This window comes from Martes martes, assembly GCF_963455335.1.
Source record: "Martes martes genome assembly, chromosome: 5".
Lineage (NCBI taxonomy): Eukaryota > Metazoa > Chordata > Mammalia > Carnivora > Mustelidae > Martes > Martes martes.
Window position 1 is genome coordinate 122,045,475 of NC_137892.1, and position 25,013 is coordinate 122,070,487.

A 25,013-nucleotide genomic window follows, 5' to 3' on the forward strand; every position below is an offset into this window, starting at 1 on the left:
TTCTTTCAAAGAACCAGCTCCTAGTTTTGTTGATTTGTTCTATTGTTTTTTTTAGTTTCTATTTCATTGATTTCTGTGCTGATCTTTATGATTTCTCTTCTCCTGCTGGGTTTAGGCTTTCTTTGTTGTTCTTTCTCCAGCTCCTTTAGGTGTAGGGTTAGGTTGTTTATTTGAGACCTTTCTTGTTTCTTGAGAAAGCCTTGCACCGCTATATATTTTCCTCTCAGGACTACCTTTGTTGTGTCCCACAGATTTTGAACCGTTGTGTTTTCATTATCATTTGTTTCCATGATTTTTTTCAATTCTTCTTTAATTTCCTGGTTGACCCATTCATTTTTTAGAAGGATGCTGTTTAGTCTCCATGTATTTGCGTTCTTTCCAAATTTCCTCTTGTGATTGAGTTCTAGCTTCAGAGCATTGTGGTCTGTAAATATGCAGGAATGATCTCAATCTTTTGGTACCGATTGAGACCTGATTTATGACCCAGGATGTGGTCTATTCTGGAGAATGTTCCATGTGCACTAGAGAAGAATGTATATTCTGTTGCTTTGGGATGGAATGTTCTGAATAGATCTGTGATGTCCATCTGGTCCAGTGTGTCATTTAAGGCCTTTATTTTCTTGTTGATCTTTTGCTTAGATGATCTGTCCATTTCAGTGAGGGGAGTGTTAAAGTCCCCTGCTATTATTGTATTATTGTCGATGTATTTCTTTGCTTTTGTTATTAATTGGTTTATATAGTTGGCTGCTCCCATGTTAGGGGCATAGATATTTAAGATTGTTAGGTCTTCTTGTTGGACAGACCCTTTGAGTATGATATAGTGTCCTTCCTCATCTCTTATTATAGTCTTTGGCTTAAAATCTAATTGATCTGATATAAGGATTGCCACCCCAGCTTTCTTCTGATGTCCATTAGCATGGTACATTGTTTTCCACCCCCTCACTTTAAATCTGGAGGTGTCTTTGGGTCTAAAATGAGTTTCTTGTAGGCAGCATATTGATGGGTTTTGTTTTTTTTAATCCATTCTGATACCCTGTGTCTTTTGATTGGGGCATTTAGCCCATTAACATTCAGGGTAACTATTGAGAGAGATGAATTTAGTGCCATTGTATTGCCTGTAAGGTGACTGTTACTGTATATTGTCTCTGTTTCTTTCTGATCTACTCCTTTTAGGGTCTCTCTTTGCTTAGAGGACCCCTTTCAATATTTCCTGTAGAGCTGGTTTGGTGTTTGCAAATTCTTTCAGCTTTTGTTTGTCCTGGAAGCTCTTTATCTCTCCTTCTATTTTCAATGTTAGCCTAGCCGGATATAGTATTCTTGGCTGCATGTTTTTCTCGTTTAGTGCTCTGAATATATCATGCCAGTTCTTTCTGGCCTGCCAGGTCTCTGTGGATAGGTCCACTGCCAGTCTAATGTTTTTACCCTTGTATGTTACAGACTTCTTTTCCCAGGCTGCTTTCAGGATTTTCTCTTTGTCGCTAAGACTTGTAAATTTTACTATCAGGTGACGAGGTGTGGACCTATTTTTATTGATTTTGAGGGGCGTTCTTAGCATCTCCTGGATTTTGATGTTTGTTCCCTTTGCCATATTAGGGAAATTCTCTCCAATAATTGTCTCCAATATACCTTCTGCTCCCCTCTCTCTTTCTTCTTCTTCTGGAATCCCAATTATTCTAATGTTGTGTCGTCTTATGGTGTCGCTTATCTCTCGAATTCTCTCCTCATGGTCCAGTATTTGTTTGTCTCTCTTTTGCTCAGCTTCTTTATTCTCTGTCATTTGGTCTTCTATGTCACTAATTCTTTCTTCTGCCTCATTTATCCTAGCAGTGAGAGCTTCCATTTTTGATTGCACCTCATGAATAGCTTTTTTGATTTCAACTTGGTTAGATTTTAGTTCTTTTATTTCCCCAGAAAGGGCTTTTATCTTTCTGGAGAGGATTTCTCTAATATCTTCTATGCCTTTTTCGAGCCCGGCTAGAACCTTGAGAATTGTCATTCTGAACTCTAGATCTGTCATGTTACCAATGTCCGTATTGATTAGGTCTCCAGCCTTCGGTACGGCCTCTTGTTCTTTTTTTTGAGGTGAGTTTTTCTGCCTTGCCATTTTGTCCTTGTCATTTTGTCCAGATAAGATTTGCTTTCTCCTGCTGTGGAATTCCGCTGTTCTTGGTGAGCCAAGTTGGTTTGGGCTGCGTTTCTTGTTGATCTTCTGGGGGAGGGGCCTGTTGTAGTGATTCTCAAGTGTCTTTGCCGCAGACGGAATTGCACCGCCCTTGCCAGGGGCCGGGATAAGTAATCCGCTCGGGTTTGCTTTCGGGAGCTTTTGTTCCCTGAGCGTTTTCCGTAGAGTTCCAGAGGATGGGAATGAAGATGGCGGCCTCCCAATCTCTCAGCCCGGAGGAGCCGAGAGCTTGGGGTTCCGCTCCTCAGTGCGCCCTCAGAGTAAAGCGCCCAACCGCCCCGCCTCCCTGGCCTTCAGTCGCACCAGTAGGAAAGCAGTCAATTGCTGGAACCTGGAGAAAAGCGCCCGGTCGCTTCCGTCTCCGTGGCCTCCGGCCGCGCTCCAAGCCCATCCAGCCTGCGACTGGCACAAGGTAACCCCGGGCTTAGAGCTCATTCCTCGGCTTTGTCACTGTAGCCGGCTTCCCTGTTCTAATACCTGCGAGCTCTGTGGCACTCAGACACCCCTGGTCCTTCTGTGACCCCGCAGGACCTGGGGTTATGCTGACCCCGCCTGGGTTTCCCCCCAGTTTAGCCTCTGGAGCGATGTCTCCCAGTGGAGTCGACTTTTAAAAGTCCCGATTTTGTGCTCCATTGCTCCGCCGCTTGCCAGGAACCAGCCCCTCCCCCCGGGGTCTATCTTCCCGTCACTTTGGATTCACTTCTCCGCAGGTCCTACCTTTGAGAAAGTGACCGATTTTCTGTTTCTAGAATTGTTGTTCTTCTCTTCGATTTGCCGTTGGATTTGTAGGTGTTCACAATGGTTAGATAAGCTATCTAGCTGATCTGCTGCTACCCGATGTCATCTCAGCCTGCTCCTTCTCCGCCATCTTGACTCCTCCCCCAGAAAGACATTTTTAATATGTGTTCTAGAGCAAGTCTACTAGCAATAAATTCCCTGATTTCGTCTTTGCTGGAAATGTCATAATTTCTCTTTTATTTTTAAAGGATACTTGGACCATATATAGAATTCTTGGTTGTTAATGTTTTTATTTCAGCACTTGGAATATGTCATCTTACTGCCTTTTGGCATTTATGGATTTTGATGAGAAGTCACTTGTTAATCTTATTGAGGATTATTTGTAGGTGATGAATCGTATTTCTCTTGCTGATTTCAAGATTCTCTTCATTTTTAAGTTTCAGCAGTTCGACTACAGTGTCTCTGGGTGTGGATCCCTTTGAATTTATCCTTTCAGGAATTCATTAAACTTCTTGAAAGGGTATATTAATACTTTTAAATCAAGTTTGGAAAACTTTTGACCATTATTTTTTGCTGTTGTTGTTACTATTTCTGTCCTTTTCTCTCCTTTCCTTCTAGTTCTCCCATTGTGCCAGTTTCCATTCATTTTTCTTTGATTTTTTTTTTCTTTCTTTCCTCAGACTGGGTAATCTCAACTTACCTATATTCTACTTTACTGATTCTTTCTTCTGCCACTTCAGATATGCTGTTGGGCACCTCTAGTGAATTTTTCATTTCAGTTATTTTTCAGCTCCAGAATTAAAAAAAATTATCTCTTTCTTGATATTCTCTATTTTGTGAGACATTATTCCCATAATATCTTTTAATTCTTTTGGAATTATTTCCTTTTGCTCATTGAACATGTCAAAAATACCTTATTTAAGGTCTTTGGCTAGTAAGTCCAATATCTGGGGTTTTTTAGGAACAGAGTCTATAGACTGTTTTCACATTTCTGATGTATAAATTACACTTTCCTATTTCTTGGTTTGCCCCTTAATTTTGTGCTGAAAACTAGATATTCTAAATAATATGATAACACTGGAAATTAAATTTTCTCCTTCCTTGGGGTATGTTATTATTTTTGCTTGTTTGCTTAGTGACCTCTGGATGAATTCTTTAATAGCTGTACTCTTTGTCATGTGTTGTCACTGAAGTCTGTCCGCTCCATTAGCTTAGTAGATGGGCACATCCTTAATTGCTTCAGACGAATTATCTGGTCTTTGCTGAGGGTTTTTTTCTGTTGGTGTGTACATTACACTCCAGCAAGCAGTTTACAACTCAGCTTTAACATTCACGTCCTGCCAGGAAGTGCCTCAGAATCAGCCAAAGTCCTTATCAGGTCTTTCCTTGGCATGCCCATATCTCTATGTTTGTGCATGAACTTCTAAATTCCCAAGAGTACATGAGGACCTTACAAAGTCCACTATGAACAAATTATTGCTTCTTTTTTAAGATTTTTGACCAGTGTCTTGTTAAACATGCTGGTAAGGCCACCTCAGATAGTTGCAGTGTTGAATAATTGCAACTACTTGTGTTGAGAGCCCTACCCACAGGGTATATGTTAAAAACAAAGTGAGCTATGAGTGAGGTACAATAAAGACAAGCCCTGAGAATAGAACTTTTCAGTATAAAAGCTGCCAGGCAGGTCAAATAGCAAGAAAAATTTCTGGAGATTAGTTTTTTAGGGATCTTCAAGTCCATTTTGGTTCTTCTAATGCCTTCTATGTTGCTGGTTCTCATACCTGCTACAGTTTTCCAAGCTACTATGGTGCTGGGAAAATGGGATGGGATTAGGGCAAGCTAAAATGTCATGAAGCTTGCTGTTCTTAACAATATTCAGCCCTTTTCTTGTATGAACACCCCTCAAATCATTGCATAACTTTAGTTAATTTCCAGAGTTCTGAATCTGATTTTTGACAGTTTTTGCTGATGTCTTCATTGGCTTTATGGAGGATCAGATTATTCAGAGGTTCCTATTCTGCCATTCTGGAGGTCACCTCCTTAAAAAAGTCTCCTGAACTTATTGAGGCTTAGTTCTTCTGTAAAATGAGAATAATAATACCTACATTGTAAAAATCATTTTAAGTACTTAATGAGATAATGTGAATAAAGGCTCAATGAAACCCTGGCACATCATTGGCATATTACATACACTGCTGCTTTTCTTCTTTCCTCAGTTGAGAGATCTAGAGAGTGATAACACAATTGGATTATCATGACCTAACATCTTATTTTTGTCCAGAAACTTCTTTCTGCCTATATTAGTCAGAAACTTACCCATCAGTGGTGAATGATAGAAACTTAATTCATACTGATCAAAGTCAAAGGAAAAGAAAGGGAAGGATTTATTACTTTACATGTCTGAAAAATTCATTGGTATACTGACCTTAGGTGCTACTGGATCCAGATATTCTGTATTGTCACAAATACCATCTCTAAGCAACTTTACTTTCTTCTCTCTGATAGATTTATTTTTGGTGAGACTCTTATTCTGCGGTGTCATTTTTGCTAGCCATCAGTAAGGGTCCAGCATTCTTTAAGATTAGGAGCTCCATTCAAAAGGAATAACCTCTTTCTCATTATTTCCAGCCTACATTAGGAATTATTTTGGGGGGGTATATTTAGGACATATGTCTATTCCTATACACATCACTGTTGCAGGCAAGTTATATATGCTAATTAGCTCAACCTGACTTATAACCTATTCTTGGAGCTAGGAGTGAAGTCAGTCAAATATATATGTAGTATCTCAGGTTGGAAGAGGAATACTTTATCAAAGGATTAGTTAATTCTGGCAAGGAATATACAAGTCTTCGAGCAAAGCTAGCCATCTCTTATAATACCTGGTTGTCTTTCTTCTCCATTCCCATTCTGTCATCTCCAAACAAGTTAAGTCAAGAAGTTTTCAGAAGTGTATAATTCATCAGAGCTTTAGGTCTACTGTACATGCATGTGATGTGATTTGGAGTGTTTGGGAATAGGGCTGACAGCCAAGAAAGAATTCTTGAGATGTCTTTGGTGCAAAAAGGTGGTTTTATTAAAGCACAGGGACAGGACAATGGGCAGAAAGAGCTGTTCTGTGCTGGTGAGGAGTGACTGATTATACAAGATTTCTCTATCCTATGAAGGGGAGGATAAAGTTCGGGCTCCATGAAATTGAGTCTATAGGTTTCTGGAGATCATTTTTTTTCTTGTAAATCATTAAGACAGTTGCAAACTGATGGAGACTCCTGTTCTCCACGACTGTGATCTCTATCAGTTAGTTATTTGTTTTTCCCTTTTCTTTGTTCTGGGGCAGCCAGATGTGCCTGAAGAATGTCACACATATCCCACCTGGCGGAAGGGGACTTGAGAGGTGTTAGCTTGTGCTTTTACCCTCAGTTTGCATTCTGTTCCCTCATGGAACATTGTACAGCAATAACACATAATACAGGATATATTAGAAATCCAAGTGTACAGTGTTGCCATCAATGCTGTAGTAGGTTAGAAATGAAAAGAGATAAATAGCAGAGCCATCATGAATCTTTATGAATGGAGGAGGTAGGACTTCAGCTGACTTCTTGAAGGATGGTGGTTTAGAAATGCATAGAGGAAGAGAAAACTTGGTCCATGTAGTTGTATGGATGATAATAGTGATCATTAGTTTCATTTACTGTGTGTTGAGTCTATGCCAAGCAGTGCCATTATGTTAAGTGTTTTACTTGCATTCTCTCCTATTTTGATAGTGTGTCTGCTATTATTTCTGCTTAATAGATGACAAAAATGAGACTTGGATAATTTTTTAAGTACCCCAGATTACTAAACTATTAAATGATAAACATATTTCTAAACCAGGTGATGCAAATCCAGTCTTATTTCTCAACTACTATTTACTTTGGCTCACAGAACACAGATTCACACATTCACTTGAATATACCCTTCTCACTGGTTCCCAACCACCTCATTTCAAACACTGTTGCTTTGAGATTGAATAAAATCTTTGTCATTGATACTTTAATTTCTCTACTCTCATTGTAATCTTGCCCCACAGTAGAAGAGGCCACAAAATGATGATTTGTAAAAGCTTAAAATGTCTTAGAAGACTATCTAACCCAAGTATACTTAGATTTTTTTATCCATAAACCTCCCCCCACCCAGGGAATACATAAAAAATGTAAAAAATGTAAATTCTTTCTCATTCCTGAATCTGTATGGGATCATAGCACATTAAGCTTTTGTAAAATTCCTCAGTTGACTTTGATAGATTCCTAGTTTTGAGGATTAATGATTGACCCTACCTGATTTTCAAGACTGCCTGTATCTGGGAAGCTTTTAAGAATTCTGGCACTTCAACCTTATCTCTAGGATTCAAATTTAATTGATCTGGTGTGGGGCCAGTCACTGTTTTTGTTTGTTTCTTTGGTTGGTTTGGTTTTGCTTTCTTTCTTGTTTGCTTTTTTCTTTATTTTGAAACTACTTAGGTAATTTTAGTGTACATCCATCTAAGATTAAGAACCATTAATCTGTTTCTTTTACAGATATAAAAGCTGACGATAAGCAAGAGGGTGGGGGGGAAACCAGCTCCAAGTCATAAGGTCTATTGGTGGTAGAAACAGAATATGAACCTGAGTTTCCTGCCTCTTTGTCATGAACTCTTTGTTAAAACTCTCTTACATCAGTAATTTTCCTGAAACCTTTCCATTTGCATTGTTCCTACATTCATGCAGGTATAATAATTACAGATTACTGTCCCCAGTTATCAGCAGAGCTTGATTCAAGAGGGTCTGGAGAGAAAAGGGAAAAGCCCCTCAAAGTGTATTCCAGGCCAGGCAGTCTGTCAAAGCTGAGATTCCTGCCCACCCATTGTGCCTCCTCACTCACTCTAATGGCATCCCTGAAGCCTTTGTGTGGTTCTGGCTTTCCCTAGGAAGTAGTTTGAAATGTAGTTTCTTGGGCTCCCATGATTTTTCCCAGTTACTGTGCTAGACTTAGAAAAGTACCTCTGGGTGCCTGGGAAGTGGACAATTAAAAAAAAAAATCTGTTTGATTTCATTGTGTTTTCTATATTTTACTTTTATGAATTCAGACTCCTGAACCAGTCCGTGGCTCTGTCCAACTTCTGAAGGGGCTTGCACTTTGAATCTCAGTAGTCCATGCTGTGTGCTTCTCAGTTGCGAATGGAAAGAAGGAAGGAAGGAAGGTTCCTTTAATATCACTTAAAAAAATATTCCCTTTTCCCAAGGAAAAATTAAGAGTGATCTTGAATAAGAGAAAGAAAACCCTGTGCTGTTTACTGGATGATTAGTAGAATTTCTTTTTGCTTACTGCTTGAGTGAGGAAGAAAAAAAAAAATAGAGAGACCAAAGTGGACTTTATTATTTTCCTTCAGCTCCTAGATTTGTTTTGAACATTTACTTCTTTTTTTTATAATTTTTAATTAATTAATTTATTTATTTTAATAAACATATAATGTATTTTTATCCCCAGGGGTACAGGTCTGTGAATCGCCAGGTTTACACATTTCACAGCACTCATCATAGCACATACCCTCTCCAATGTCCATATCCCCACCACCCTCTCCCATCCCCCCAACCCCCAGCAACCCTCAGTCTGTTTTTTGAGATTGAGTCTTTTATGGTTTGTCTCCCTCCCGATCCCATCTTCTTTCATTTTTTCTTTTCCTGCCCCCCCCAACCCCCCCACATCACATCTCCACTTCCTCATATCAGGGAGATCATATGATAGTTGACTTTCTCCGATTGACTTATTTCACTAAGCATAATACCCTCTAGTTCCATCCACGTCATCGCAAATGGCAAGATTTCATTTCTTTTGATGGCTGCATAGTATTCCATTGTGTATATATATGACTGAACGTTTACTTCTAAAACAACTTGTGTCTACCTTGGGGAGGGAGTAGCCAGAAAGCAACATGGTGAAGTTGGCAGTGAATGATGAAGGGATGAATATATAATGCCTAGAGTTCCATCAAGTATTTAATTATTAATCTTTTCCAAAAAAATATTTTAGAGGGACTGACGTGAACATGGATCACAGAGACCCACAAGAGTCAGTGTCTGGTGAAAGGAAGGTAGATTGTGAAGCTGGCATGGTGGTGGGATAAAATTAGAACAAAAGACTACTAGTCAGGAGACTTTGATTCATTTACTGTGAGGAGTCATTTTAGGTGAGGAGTGAATTTAGGCTAATTCTAAAGTTCTTCCCAGCTTTGACACTGAGTGATTTGAGGCACACTATCTATTCCCAAAAAACTTCTGAGCAATTCCCATATCCTCAATGACATCTGAGTGACTACCTGAGTTGGGGCATTCAGGAAAGGTGATTAAACTTTGGCACTCTAAATAATTTTTTTTTCTTTATATCCTCATATCCTTATAGTAGTATTATCTCATTTTCTATTTAAAAAAGCATGGCTCAGAAAAGTTTAGCCAGAGTCCATTTATGAATGGAATCACATGGTGTCTGATGGTTGCCAAAGAAGGGGTGGGAGGATGGACAAAATGTATAAAGGAGAGTGGGAGATATAGGCCTCCAGTTGTGGAATAAACAAGTCATGGGAATAAAAAAGCACAACATAAGGAATATAGTCAATGGTATTATAATAGTAATATAATGGGACAGATGGTAGCTAAGCTTGTGGTGAACACAGCATAATGCAAAAACTCGTTACATCACTAAGTTGTGTACCCAAAACTAATTTAACACTGTGTTTCAGCTATACTCAAAAAAAAAAAAAAAAAAAAAGAAAGAAAGAAAGAAAGAAAGAAAGAAAGAAAGAAAGGAAAAGTTTTGCCAGGAACCAATAATCCTGAGTATCTCCAAAATAAGTATATTCCAATAGAACAGATGTATAAGTTTCTTAGAGGAGGTATCAGAATGGGACAAAATAAAAAATTGTTCTGGACAGACCAGCAATAGTTAATGATGTTTTCAAAGAAAATAATGTATAGACTCAAAATATATGTCGGCAAACAGCAGTGGAAATATGTTAATGAGGAGGGGAAAGAGATGGGGAAGTAGAATGGCTAACTTAGTGAATATTTACTTCTTGTCAGGTATTATGGGTTATATCTCCAGTGGATCAACTCCTTTAATCTCTTCCTCACAAAAAGTCCTATGAAGGTGGTACTTTTATTAACCTCATTTTCAGGTGAAGAAACTGAGGATTAGAACGACATAAGTGGATTGTCCAGTTTGCACAACAGATGGTGGAACTGAGTCAACCCCAAGGAATCTGACTTTGAAATGTGTATAACTTGTCACCTCCTGTACTATATAAAAGCATGCCTATATTGATAAAGAATCAAGGAACGCTTCATAGAGGAAGTGGTATCACAGTTTTGTTGAAGGGTGAATAAGGTTTTGTCTAGAGAAAATGGGACAAGTCTGCCACCTGAAGGAGAGGCATGAGCTAAAATACGGAAAGGTATTTCCAGGAGATGATCTTGCAGTCTTTATAGGAGCAATGAGCATGTGAGGAAGGAAAAGGTATCAAAGGCTAAAATATAATTTGGACCTTGGTATTAAGCAGCCTTGAATAATAGGTTAAAGTGTTTGAACATTGGGAGGTGATTGAAAGTCTATGATGACAGCTGTGACATGTTCTGATCTGTGTTTGGTGAAGACTCTGACTGCAAGATATAGAACTTCCGACTTTTGTCTACCTTTGTTCCCAGCCCAGTGTGGCTGCTGGTTAGTGCCAGTACTCTCTGTGTGAGAAATCCAAACATTGGCATGTTCTCCAGTTTGAATGGACATCTGAGGTTTTGAACTACAATTGGTATCAGTAGAGCATGCATAAAAGTTTGCTGTACCAGCCTATGATCACTAATTCATTTATAGATTCATTCACCTGTTGTTTCATGGACTTGTTCATTTATATGATTATTTGTTCATAAATATTTATTGAGCAACTTTGCTATGTCAGGTGCAATGCTTTGTATTGGGAATTCAAAATGGAATTAAATGCAGTCCCTGCTTTCTGATGTGTCATTGTGTCATAGCAGAGATAGATACTTCAGCTAAAAATTGCAATATCATGAGGTCAGTACGGTTAGAGAAGTGTGTAAAGGGCTTAACAGGTAGAAGCAGTATGCTCTGCTTTAGTCATGTCAAGGGATAGGATATGGCTGGGGAGAGTTTCAAAAAAAATAGAAAGTAGACAAGAAAGGAATATGCTCAAAATACTTGAACTTGTACTTGAATGATTTGATGATGGGAAGAAGGCAAAGGGATAAAGAAAGAGGAAGTCCTTCTAAGCAGGAGAATTCATGTATTTTTTGATACGGAGCCTTGAAACTGCCTTGCAGTTTATTCACTTATGTAACAAAAATTTTAAGAGTGTTTATGTAAGCCCAGACAATGCATTAGAGACTCAGTTCAATGAGATATGGCCCAACCCTCACAGGGCTTACCGAGTAGTGTGGAAACTGACTTTCGTTAAGTAATCATTCACCAGTATAATTACACAGGGTGATGTAATAGTACAGGAACACAGAGCTATGAATAAGATTCCTTAGACTATGTGCAATTTATGATGCCCGGAGCAGAGACTGAAGTGGGGAGGATAATTCCCAAACAGGGTAGAATAAGAAAACAAAACAAAACCAGAACCGAAACAAGAAACAGAAGCCAGATCATGAAGGGGCTTGGATGCCAGGCATAGAAATAGGGACTTTGTTCTATAGGCGTGGAGAATCAAAGATGAAGTGTAAGCCAGCAAGAGGCATGCTTAGTTGTGCATATGTGAAATACTTCATTTTTATAACAACGGCTTTAACAACTGATTGGAATCAGGTAAGACTGAAGACAGGGAGACTAATTAGCAGGTTTTTTCAGAAATTCTAGTAGGCAATGGAATTAATCTTAGGCTATGAACCTGGGGAGGGAGAGATTAAAGAAGCATTATCGATATTAAGGTTGTAGAGGTGGGACTGACTTGCTGAGCAGTTTGATTTATGGCATATTTCTCAAGGTGCGACTGAGAGGTCACTTGTGTTAGAAGATCCACCCCAGAGCAGCATAAACAGACTCTCAGAAGCAGAGCCCTGGAGTCTGCATTTTAGTCACTCCCTTCCCACCCCCCACTTCAGCTGACTCTGAAAGGACATAATATTTGCTGTCCTCTGTTTTAAAGGATGTGGAGAATACAGGGAAGATGACCTGTGGTTTCTGGCTGAGGAATCACAGGATAGGGGTGTGATTGGTTCTCAAGTTTGAATAAGCTCAAAGATCACTTAGGGCATTTGTTAAAATGCAGATCCCCAGGTTGCCCTACCGGGGATTCTGTTTTTGTCTGGCCTGGATGTGAATCCAGGGAATCTCACGCAAAAAGGCTTATGATAGGTAATTGCAAAGTACGAGCTATCATTTGAAGAGAAATCATGCCTAATCCCATAACCCAGCTCACCTTGCCATGTTGCTTCCTTGCCCTGGTCCGTCCAACCACTCCACATTCCTTGACAATGTGAATACTAAGAAGTGAGACCCAAGTGGACGGATCATGCCACAAGGTCCTGTTTTTTCTCACTGGACTTGGAACCTTTTGTGTTCCACAGCCAAGTACTTGTCAGTCTCACCCTAATCAGAACACAGTGCTCTGCATATAATAGGCTCTTAACACAGGTGTTAACACAAAATGCCAACATGGGAAAGCAACGCATGTTTGTTATACAAAATCACAGCTAGAAAAAGCAAAGCCTCATATCAGAAAAATTATTTAAACAGTCCACATTGATGAATATCATCAGTAGGAGCGAAAGAGATTGTCATTAGGGAATGCAGTATTTCCTGTATAAACAGCTGTGTTCATGTTGCCCCCTCTAATGCTAGCTGAAATGGGCTCAAGTACCATTATTATGGTAGCTTAGGCTGACAGCATCCTTTTAGAATCTTTTTTTTTTCCTTTTTAAAGATTTTATTTATTTATCTATCTATTTCTTAATTTAGAGAGCCTGCAGTTGCAGTTCGGGGGAGGGGTAGGAGGAAACAGAGAGAGAGATCTCAAGCAGTCTCCTTTTGAGTGTGGGGCCCAATGCAGGGCTCGATCTCATGACATGGAGATCACAACCTGAGCTGAAATCGAGATTTGGAAGCTTCGACAGAGCCACCCAGTGTCCCAATTTTTGGAACCTTCAAAATTATCATTATAATTGTTCATATAAAACACTGCTTGGCATGAAGTACTATACTAATTTAAATTTACACCACAGTATGGCAAAACTTCCAAAGTAGGCATTATGGCTACCTGTTAGTTATAATAGCCTTAACATGGTACCTTTTTGGGACAAATGTAAAATTTTAAACTGCTTTTGTCAGAGGCTGCATCTATTTTTTTTATCCCCACCCCCACATAATTCTATAATCACATATGCATACTACTTACTTGACAGTTAGATCAGAAAATGTTTACTGGTGTGATATATCTCTTTCATTTCCTTTTCCTGATGCTTCTAGAAGCTGCAGAATCTGTTGTTCAATTAACTAAAGGTCAGAGAGCTTTCAGCCTTTTCACACTGCTCCCTCACTGTCAGTTCAGTGAGAAAGGGAAGAGCAGAAGCCTCCAAGACGGGCGAGGGCTACCAGAAGTAGTCTCTGGGGAGTGTTGTGTGGGCACATTTCTGCAAAGGCATCAGATCCCTGTGACTCACTAGGTCCCCAGGCTTGCACACATTCCCACTAAGGTTCATAGAGAACCAGAGATGAGTAGATAAAATAGTCTAGGTGCCAAAGACTTCACATTTAATCACTAAAACAGCATCTAAAGTTACCTGGAGAGTAGAAACCCCCACCAAAAAATCCAAGTTCTTAGACTGAATTTCCAACTCTGTGAATTTGGTGAGACCAGCAGCAACTGCTCCAGACCTCTGTACTCCAAGTTAATTCTCAAAGGAGTTTGTCTATTTACCCATTCATTCATTCATTCGATTATCAGGTGGGGCTGGATGTTTTGTAAAGGGAATTATCTGCCTTTGGAATTATTTGCAATTCATTTATTTAACCAAGATGGCAAGCACCTACACATTTTTTCTGGAAATTGCCATACAGTAAATATTTTAGGCTATGCAGCCATACAGTCGCTGTTGCAACTATTGAAGTACTTCCTTATGTAAAGAAACTATAGACAGGGGCACCTGGGTGGCTCAGTGGGTTAAAGCCTCTACCTTCGGCTCAGGTCATGGTCTCAGGGTCCTGGGATCAAGCCCGCATTGGGCTCTCTGCTCAGTGGGGAGCCTGCTTCCTCCTCTCTCTCTGCCTGCCTCTGACTACTTGTGATCTCTATCAAATAAATAAATTAAATCTTAAAAAAAAAAAGAGAAACTATAGACAGTATATGAACTAATGAGCATGGCTGTGTACCAATAAAACTTTATTTATAAAGAGAAATGACAGGCCAGATTTGACCCATGCGCTCTACGTTGCTGATTCCTGAACTAGGCTATCCTAGAATTGATGCAAATATTAGATATTTTAGAACATTCCTGGTTAAAGTTGCTGTGAGTGGCTTGCTTAATAGCCTTGAGAGTCTTTTTACATTATAATGGAGTATAAGTACTCTTAAGTAAGAGTGGGACTGAATTTCAGCCCTGGGGCAGCATCTTGCTAATTATGACCAAGGATAATTAATTAGTTAACCTCTCTCTGGTCCTATATCTTAACCTAGTTTTCCTTTTCCTGGACTTATAGCCTAGCAAGGAACTGCTCAAGGAATGATCCAGATACCAGGTATGTAAACCCTAGTTACGGGGTGAACAAGCGGAGACGTTTAGTGAAAGCCAGCGGATAATGTGTGATCACTGAGATACAAATCAGAACTACTAAAAGCTTTACTTACCACTGATGTGTACAAGATAAAATTGATGTGTCTGTTTCTCAGGGAAAGATCCTGTCTCTGTTGAAAGCACAAATCATGAGAAATACTCTTCAGCAAGCCAGGGAGCTTGAGAAAACTTAAGATTACAAATTGGCCCCAGAACTAAGCTCTTTTTTATAGTTTCAATGGGAAAGTGTAATAAACAAAACTCTTTTGTAATCATGGCACTCGTTTATTTGAAAAGGGCCTTGGCAATTATCAAAGCAATGCTTCCTGCATTAGGAAGCTGTTCGCTACCTGTCACTTTAGTGACTTTCTGGCAACTGTCCAGTCAACCCATCCATCACCAAGATCGTGCTGTCTATATTTGACTGCTCTCTGCTTTGTGGTTGATATGTGACTGAAACTAGTCCAGATGAAAAAAGCAGACACAGATTACCCAATTTGTATATCCATCAGTCAACAAAAATTAGTTGAGTATTACACCCTGTTCTCTGAGGAATGCAGAGTTAATTGGGGAAAGAACTTACTGAGTGTCAGAACACATGCACACAGTAATTCATGGTTGTCAAATGAAAGATATGAACGCTAATTTCTAACCAAGTCTAGAGAAGGAATAGTTAACTTTGCATGTTGATGGGAAAATTCAGAGAACACTGTAGAAAATTTATACCTCACTCTTAACTGTTGTCTTCAAGATAGGAAAGCAGGATATGGAGCATGGAAAAGAGAAAAGTACATTGAGGGTACCCAGAGAACAAATCAGTGGAAAGAGTGAAATGGGAAATAATTCTTGGAAAGTAGGCTAGGCTTTGTTGGAAAGGGCCCCAAATTGCACCATGAAAGGCTGGTAGATTCTGTCCCTGCAGTGATAAAGTGGGTGATATAAATGGGTGAAAAAACTGAGAGAGAGGAAGAGAGAAAGGGAGGAAGAAAACGCAAGCAAGAAGCAAGTCATCAAGGCCCCTCCTCCCACTGAAAATGAGCAGGTGCAGTTCTGTTCTAAAATATTTTGTGTCCCGTGGATGTGTGCTCAGTGTTTCTCATTGTGTAATTATTCAGGAGCAAAAGATCTGCATGCGGCTTTATGTGAAATATTATACATTTTAAGGGTGGCCACTAATTATTTTTTAAACAGCAAGGACAAAAACTCAAACATTCGAGTGGCCACACATTTGTAACCTCTGGGCTATCCAGAAAACCTGGGGAACATTTGATGGCTTGGAGTCAGGGAAGGACAGCACCCAGAAGGTACTGAGTGGGAGATTTGAGCTGGTGTGAGACCATCAGGGTGGTCCACAAGGGGGGCGGATCATATAAATTGAGGGAGTGTGGGAAAGGAGTAGATGGGGCGTAGTGCATGTTACAGAGGATAGTACAGTAAGCTTGGATGCTTCTCACTCTTCTCAGAGAGCCAAGACACACCCTGTGTTCTGTTTTTCCCTGTTGAAAGGACCTGCCAATGTTTTGTCCTTTGTATGACACACCCTCAGTTGACCTTTCTTGAAGCTACTTTTATGTTTTAATTGCTCTACTATTATTTTATTTCCCAGTTCAACACTTGCATTCTTCCCCCAGGTAAACTTGAGTGCGTGGCTGGCTGAAGGTTGTAATCTTTAAACTTGTCAAATAAGAACTCATTTTACAGCCCATTTTTGATGTGGCTTTTTTCCCCCTCTAAATTTCAAGTTAACAAAGATCAAAGGCTTGCAACTAAATCACTTTAGAGATAAATGAGTTACAGGAAAATTTACTTTTGATGAAGAATATTCTCCTTGCATTCTCTTATGTCATTGCTCTTTTCATCGAAGAAGGTTTCCTAACCACTACTGCCTATAATTATCCTTTTTTACACTAATTTTTTTGTTATTCTGAAGGTTTCCAGGGCATAGTTCTTTTCAAAATTCAGAGATTGTTTGTTCTGATTTAAAGAGTGTTTGCTCACTAAGATAATATTATTTCCAAAAAAGTAGAGGGCAGAATTTAAGTATCCCCACTTGTCATGTGTGTGTTTTAAATGGTGTCTTCTATATATTGTTCCAAAATATATAGACTGACTTTTCTTAATAATAAATACACACATATATAGTCCAATAAATATAAAATTACATTGGCATTTTTATAGCTGTATAATATTCTATTCAGTACATCTGTGTACATCTACAGTATATTTAATTATCACTTTCTTAGTCGCTATTTAGATTGTTCCCAAATTTTCAGTAGTCTCAGTCAAGTAGGCGTCCTTCATGTTCATTTTTATTTCCTTATCCAATAATTTTCTCAGTATATGGAATTAAAATGGTTGTGTTGGAAGATAGAATTTTTAAGGATATTTGACAAATTTTTGTCATAAATGTTGTGTCAGTTTTACCTGCAGTGTCATGTGGGGGGTGTAGGCTCCTTTCCCCTTCCCTCCAGCCATGAACATCAGCAATCTTTATAGCGTTTCAATTTCTGAGAGGTAGAGTTTGTCCCTTATAGTTCTATAAAATATACTAATTGTTTTATCTCATTGTTATTACATACTGACATATAAAGATCTCTGAAAACATTTGCCCTACCTACCCTGATCGATCATATATACTTCAGAAATTATTATTTCCATTTATAACGATTATCACTATTATGGACTCTCATCTTTATTCATTATAGGGCAGTCCCTTTCCAGTATTATTTTCCACCCCCCAAAAATAATTTAAGAAATCCTCATGTTTTTGAAATAAGTAGTTAACGTGCTTCTTTATCTTCAGCACAACATGTATAGATAGCCCATTCCTTGTTAACATTTTATTTCTGCTGGAAAAAGCCTCCATATACCATACTGATAAAATACATGTTGAACAAATAAAGGCAACCAAGGTCTAGAACTGCACTGTCCAAAACAGCAACCACTAACACATGCATCTACTGAACGTTTGAATAACAGCTGGTCTGAATTGAGATATGCTATATGAAATCCACAATGATTTTGTAGACTTAGGAAAACTATCACACATATGATTTCATATTGAATTTATAATAATGTGTATATATTGGGTTAAGTGTAATATGCTAATTAATTTCACCTGTCTTTTCTTAGTCTTATAATGTGGTAAATTTAACATATGAGGCTCACCTTTGTGACTTACATTATATTTCTATTGGATATTGCCGTTCTAGAGATTTTTACAATGTAAATATTAAGACCATAACAGGCCAACTTGAAGTGTCCTGTCAGATGGTCTCAGATCAGAATTTGATCATTCTTTTGCAACAAGAAAGCAAGCAAAGCGCCCAAATACCATTGTCCTGCTGGCTGATGTTTGCCTTTGTCTTTCATCTGAGGGAGCCTTGATGAAAGAAAATAGCTTCGACCAGAATAGTTTATAGCCCCTTTGGAAAGAAGCCTAAATTGAAAAGGAAGAGATAAATTGAAACAGCTCTGACTTTGAACAACTGCTCATGTCACCTCAAAGCCACGGTCACTGTGTGATCTGTCGGCTGGCTGCAGAAAAAGGGTGAATCACTGGTCTCCTCAAAACTTTGGATATTGAAAAATCCCAAAGGCAGCAGAGAATTGATGAAAGCAAGTTTGGCCTGAGCTGCAAGGAGGGAGCTTCATCTGGTCCCCTGATCCTCCCCTCTGTGGGGGCAGAGGAAAGAAAATGGCTGTTCACACTGGGTTCTCATTATCGTCCCTAGTAATCATGTTTCTTTAGTGGGAATGTGGCTTCCTTCCCGATAAAATGAGCACTTTGCAGTCAACTTCCTCATTTTGTAGAAGGGGTAAATGATTTAGAGTGATGAAATTAGTGTCCCAGGGCTCTAGAACAATTAATTATTCTTTGAAACAGAATTCAAATTCAAGTCTTCACATTTAGGATACAAAGCTCTTTTGTATTAATCTTCAACCTCCCATCACAGTCCTTTTAAGACTGATATATCTTAGTTCTTACCCCCAAAAGTTTTTAATTCTAATTTCTCCTATAATGAGCATACTCAATTAGCTCTGGACAAAGCCTGTTCTGCATCAGATATTTTGAACTCAAGTTCTCTGTTATCTAACTAAGCTTTTGTCTTCAATCATTAATGTTTGAAATTACATTATTATTATTTCTTTTCTATGTTAATGTATTCATTGGGAGGGGGAAGGAGATAGATTGAGCTTATCAAAATTAGATTGGGTCCTCATACCCACTTCTAATTTACATATTAGAAGACAACAGTCAGAAACTTACACAACACACATCCAGTCCTTGCCAGTTATGTGAATTGTGTGGCTGCCTTCAGAGTATTTCTGGAAGAAATGAGAAAAATATACTTGCCCCACATATCATCTTTAGCAATACTGCAATTAGGGGGGGAAAATCCTCTAAAAAGAAAGGACCAATGAGAGACCGTCTCTATTGGCCATAACATAACTTATTTTGTATAGATTCTTCCTTTCTCACATTTAGTGAATTTCTTTATTTTTCTATTCATCTTCACACCTACCAAATATGTATTGACTTTCATACTATATGCCTTCTTCTTGCTATTTTCGGAGGAACATATGCATAAGACAAGGCCCTACTGTCAAGAATCTTACAGTACGGTTATGGTTCTCACATTAAGAGAATCAGAATTTTGAGGGAAAATAATGAATGTTGGGCTCTGGCAAACTAACTGGGATAGAAAACAGTCTTCCAGGGAAGGCTTTGGCCAATCACAGGGTGGCATGTGACATGAAAGCCAGCCCCAGTAAGGATAACGAGTGAATACGTGAGATGGGAGGAAAGTAGAAATAATACACAGGTATAGAATGGTAAACTTCACTTCTTCTTAACTTTGGTTATGGCAGTCCCATAAAAGAAAAGTTACAAATTTAGATTATACAGTTCTGAGGGATTCATCAGACCCTGCCTGTGTCATTGGACATTAGGGAGGAAACAGTTCATCATGGTCTGCAAGTCTGTGGAAAGTTTGTCTTGGGTTAGATGAGATATTTTGACAAAAATAAATGATTTTGTTCTCTCCTCAATTTGCATTTTCTTTGAAACCTAGAAACATAAGGCGTAGCAGGCTCTGGATTAGGGAAACAAAGTCTCTTCATCTCTCAGTAAATAGCCATTTCCTATAGCAAGTCTGATTCCCTCCCCAGATGCTTGGAATTTGCAAGTCTAGTGATTCTATTTCTAGGATTATTCATAATGGGTCTCTCTTTCCTCATTCCCTCCTCCTTTCTTTCTCCTCCCTTCTGAATATACTGCTGCTACTATGTAGAGCTAGTCTCAATCTCAAAAGAAGCTGACGCAATGGCAGAAAAAAATACCATTGCATGTTAAGTCTTAGCTAAAAATGATAGTCTTCTAGAAACTCTGCAGTTCATTACTTGGAGAATTTTTAATGACGGTTGTTTAGGAACAGTGAAGAATAGGAAAGAAGATTAAGAATAAGCGTTCATACTCTGAAGCCGCACATCCTTGTTGGATACAGTTACATAAATAACTCCTTGAGGTTGGAAGTCATGAAGACTTGTATGGGACTCTTAGTTGAACAGTGTGACTTTGAATCACTAGCTTTCCCCTGTTTCTCTGTTTATAAACTCAAGGACATAGTCCATTTTGGTATTGAAACTCTCCTGTGAATTAGACAATAATATGAGGTACCATATATTGAGTCCTTAAAATGAAGAGGAAGCTACACTAATGACTGCAGTGAATTCTCGGCTTTAGTTCTTAGAGTGAGTCTGTGAGATCAGGTACTGCTATTAACCTCACTCCACAGAGAAGGAAATCGAGGCTTTAGTATTGGCCCAAACTCAACCTTCAATAGCCAATGAAAGGTAGACCTGGTACTTGAACTGAGGCAGTTGGACTCTAAAGCTGATCTGCCACTAATTTCTTCCTATACAATCTGTTGCTTGATCGCATGCTAAAGATGTACCAAGATTTACCAGATAGTGAAATTGCATTTAGAAGTTGGCTGGCGTTCTCCAGTTTGAGGTTCTAAAATAAACCTGGAATTTGAGGGGCCATTTTTATAGGCAGGGAAGAAAAGTGCCAACTTTTCAAGTTGGGTGTGCCAAGTGTGAGGGGTGAACAGGATGAGTTGGGGAGTAGAAAAACATTATTTCGGATTGCTGGAAGAGTCTTTGGATAGATGAATTGAGTAAGGCGATAACACTAGCTTATGGATGATCTCAAATAGCAGGCTCAGTAAACAGAAATAAATTCACCGGTTCAACAGACATTGACATAAACAAAACACAGCATTTTCATGGGTATGTAGCCTAATGAAGAAGGAGCATTCCCTTTGTGTTTGAATTGTTGCTCTGCTATTGACTAGTTCTGGGCCTTGAATAAACTATTTACCATCTCTGACCTTTAGTTTTTCACCCGTGCAATGGGAGTAATGATACATATTACATACTTTTGCGGGAATTCAGTGTTAAGTATCCAAAATAATACACTCAACTGAGCAAATAATATGTTCAGTGTATACTAATACTATTATTGCTAGCATTAAAAGAGATAATATATGTAAAGTGTCCGATACAGTGCCTAGCACTTTGTACGCATTGCATAAACGTCAACTCTTTCTGCTACTGCTGCTGCTGCTTCTGTCATAAGACACTGCCTCAAATTGCTGGTAATCTAGGAGAGACAAAAATACAAGTATTCATTAAAATACAGTGGAGTTATTAGGGAGATATTACAAGGTACACTGTAATCATAGATAAAGAGATATCAAAGTCTGCCAACAGAATGTGGATGACCAGGGAATACTTGACAGAAAAAGCCCCATTTAGGAATAAAAAAGTCTTACAGAGAAATTAAACCAGATGAAGTTATCATTGGAGAGTATTTTGACAGAAAAGCAAAGCAAGAAGTTGTTAGAGATCATTGAGGACTAACTGAAAAGAAATAGGAAATGCACTGCTGAGACATGAGAACGGGCAATGGCAGGAACTGGGGTGAAGAAGTAGGCAACACCCAGATCATGCTGGACTTTGTAGGCCATGTGAGGCTCTGTAACAGTATAACAGAAGAATAGCATCTGACTGACATGATCACGAAGAGAAGACTTTCGAAACGTCAAACTGCCCAAAGGAAGGGGACCGCTTTTTGCATTTAAAAAATTCCAGCTGAGGGTATGATTCCTCCAGATCTAGATGGCAGACTCCTGACTGCAGTAGGGAATTAATGGTTAGCTATCTTCATTCTGAATTCTTTTCTCTCTTAAGTGGAAGCTGACAGTCTTTGGCATGGATCAAAGGAGGCAGTTACATGGGAATAATATGTCAGATAGGTGGCAAAAATTACAGTTTGACATGCAGAAGTATTGATTCCAACTGTCAGCAAGATATTTTCAAAAGGTCAGACTCAGGAGTCACAGAATATGCTGCTCACTTGGTTGAGTAAGAGGTTGATGTACAGCGAATCTGTATGATGGAATGAAATAAAAATGGACTTTGGAACTTTAGTGACTTAGTAGATCAGCCACGTTTTTGTACTCTTCTTCCCAGTTGCTGTGTAACTTTGGACAGGTGACTCCATCTCTCTGAGGCTTTTTCTACTTGCAGATTGGGGATTAGTAATGCCTCCTTCAAAATTTTTGGCAAAAATCAAAAGAAATGATGTATTTGAAAGCACTCAGTACAGTGCCAGCCACATGGTATGTGTTCAATAAACACATTTCCCTCTTCCATTCATTATTCATAGAATTTTAGTGAGTGCCTTCTGTGTTCCAGGCACTTGTATGAACACCAGCCAGGAATAGAACAAACTCTCTTAAGGCTTAGATTCAGTAGGGAAGCAGGAAAGAAAAAGAAAAAAACAAAAAACAGTGATGAATGAACAGATTAGAAAGGCAATTCCCGGTAGTGATGAATGATATAAAGATAAGAACAGTGAGGTAAAGCAGGGTACCTTAGAGGGAGTGATGATTTTATAGGATGGTAAGGTGTGTCCTCTTGGAGAAAGTGACACTGGTGTTGAAATATGAATTAGAAACAGTCTAATGTGCAAAGATTTGGGAACATGCTCTTCAGGCAAAGGGAACTGTGTGTTGAAATCTGCTGTAGTGGAAACAACCCTGGAGTGTAAGAGAAGTAGAACAAATGTCAGGTTCCTAGGGTCTAATATGGGAGGGGGGAAATAATGCATGACAAGGTTGGAGTGATAGTTACTAGCCTTCTGCAGACAAGTGTCCTGCTAGTGGAGCAAGACACAGCTGCAAGAGAGATGAGGCACAGTTAGAAGACCAGCATCTCCCAAAGCAGCCCTCTTCCTGTGCGTGGTTACCCTCTTATATGACCCTGACAGGTGAGCATTTAAGAGCTGCTTGGACATCTACGCTAGATAGATAATTTTGCTGTTTCCTTCAACACAGCAGTTCTAAAAAGCAGTAGTTTAGATCTTCAATTCTTTTAATCTCTCAGTTTGTGGCATATGTCACTTTTGAAGATACAGATTTTACAGTAGAATCACAGAACTTACAAGCTAATGGTAGAGTAAGAAGTGCACATAACAGAAGTGCTATAGCAGTTACAAAATTTCTGCAAGAGTGCAGAAGACAGATGCATTCTAAATGTGTGGTCTGGGAAGGCTTCATGAAGGAAGTCCAAGTCAAATGTTGTTGGTCTCCACACGTGGAGACCAAATAAAAACGAGAATGTTTTTACCAGTGTAAATGTATTTACATTCCCTCTAACTCATTTTTCTTTCCTCCCTTTCTTTACAATTTATAAAGAAATTTACAAAATGTAATTTACAAATTACAAATTACAAAAGTAATTTACAAAGTATAAATTTAAATTTACATTTACAAAATGATATTTCTTAATTTGTTTCAATTTCAGGATCAGGTATATCTATGTCTTCCATTTGACCATTCTGGTTTGTATTTCTTTTATAATCTCCTGTAAGGTGACGTGATTTCATCTTCAATAGAAAATATTAATTCCCAACATTTTCAATGATTAAACATCATCTGGAATTTGTAGCTGTATTAGAACCCAGGACCTCTGGCCTCTTTTCTAGTTGCCATCCCCAAATTACCCACCCCAAAATGATTACCCTTATTAAAAGCAAAGACATGTAGGGGACGTTTTCTCATCTCATCAAGCACAAAACAAAACAAACACCCAAAAACAAAACAAAAAAACCCCCACCCTTTTCCTTTTTTGTCCTTCACAGATATATTATTACCTGTGTAATAGATGCAAGGCTTGGTAATAAGGAATCAAATTTGCAACATAAAGTATCTTATCCTGGGGCAATATTTGGGGGAAGGTAGAACAAAAGGTATAGTATAGAAAGAACAGCCGTGCCACTTCTGGGTTGCTTGAGAAACTTCTGAGAATGGGATATTGCACCAGGCTGTGTTCCGGGTGGAGAGGTCCTTTCACAGGAAGCAGATCTGAAAATAATGGGTACTATCTCCCAAGTTTCTAGAGAAAAGTTTTTTTTTTCTTCTTCTTCTTTTTTAGAGAATGAGAGGGTGCATGAGCAGGGGATGGGGCAAAGGGAAGGATAGAGAGAGAGAGAAAGAGTCCCAAGCAGATTCCATGCTGAATGTGGAGCCAGTCAGAGGGCTCGAACCCATTATCCTGAGATCAGGGTCTGAGCTGAAATCAAGAGTGGACGCTCAAATGGCTGAGCCCCCATGTACCCTGAGAAAGTTTTTTTTGTTTTGTTTTGTTTCCTTGATTCACTTGTAGACTGAGTGGTCACAATTACCTGTGCTGGAGATAGAAGCCGGGGTAATAAAATACCCAGAGATACATGAATTTTTCAGGTAGTCATTACCATAATTCTGGATGTTAGCCTCTGTATTACTAATAAAGGTCTAACTTATAGTTAATCCTCTTCCAAACCATTTGCCACCAAAAGGGAAAAAAATTAAGATCCTGGGATCTGAGCAACTTTTGTAGAAACCTGTGGATAGGCACCTTCGTACCATTTGCTAGTCAGTCTCTAGCTCACTCATGATGGAGGCATGGAAGAATTAGTCTTCTGAGATACAGCAGCAACAGTTTTTTTATGGAATGTAACTTCCTATTTTTTCTGAAAGTAAAAGCTCATTATATAAAAACTGGGAAAATGATAATAAAATATAAATAAATAATAAAACATTAATAATAGGATAGCTTATAACTTTAGCGGGGAAAATATACTTTATTACCTGTGTTTTTCTTCTCTTATATACCTGCTTATGCTAAGGGCACCTTGTTCCTCATAACCTTTTAAATAATGTTGGGTGGCTAAATGTCTCATGGTG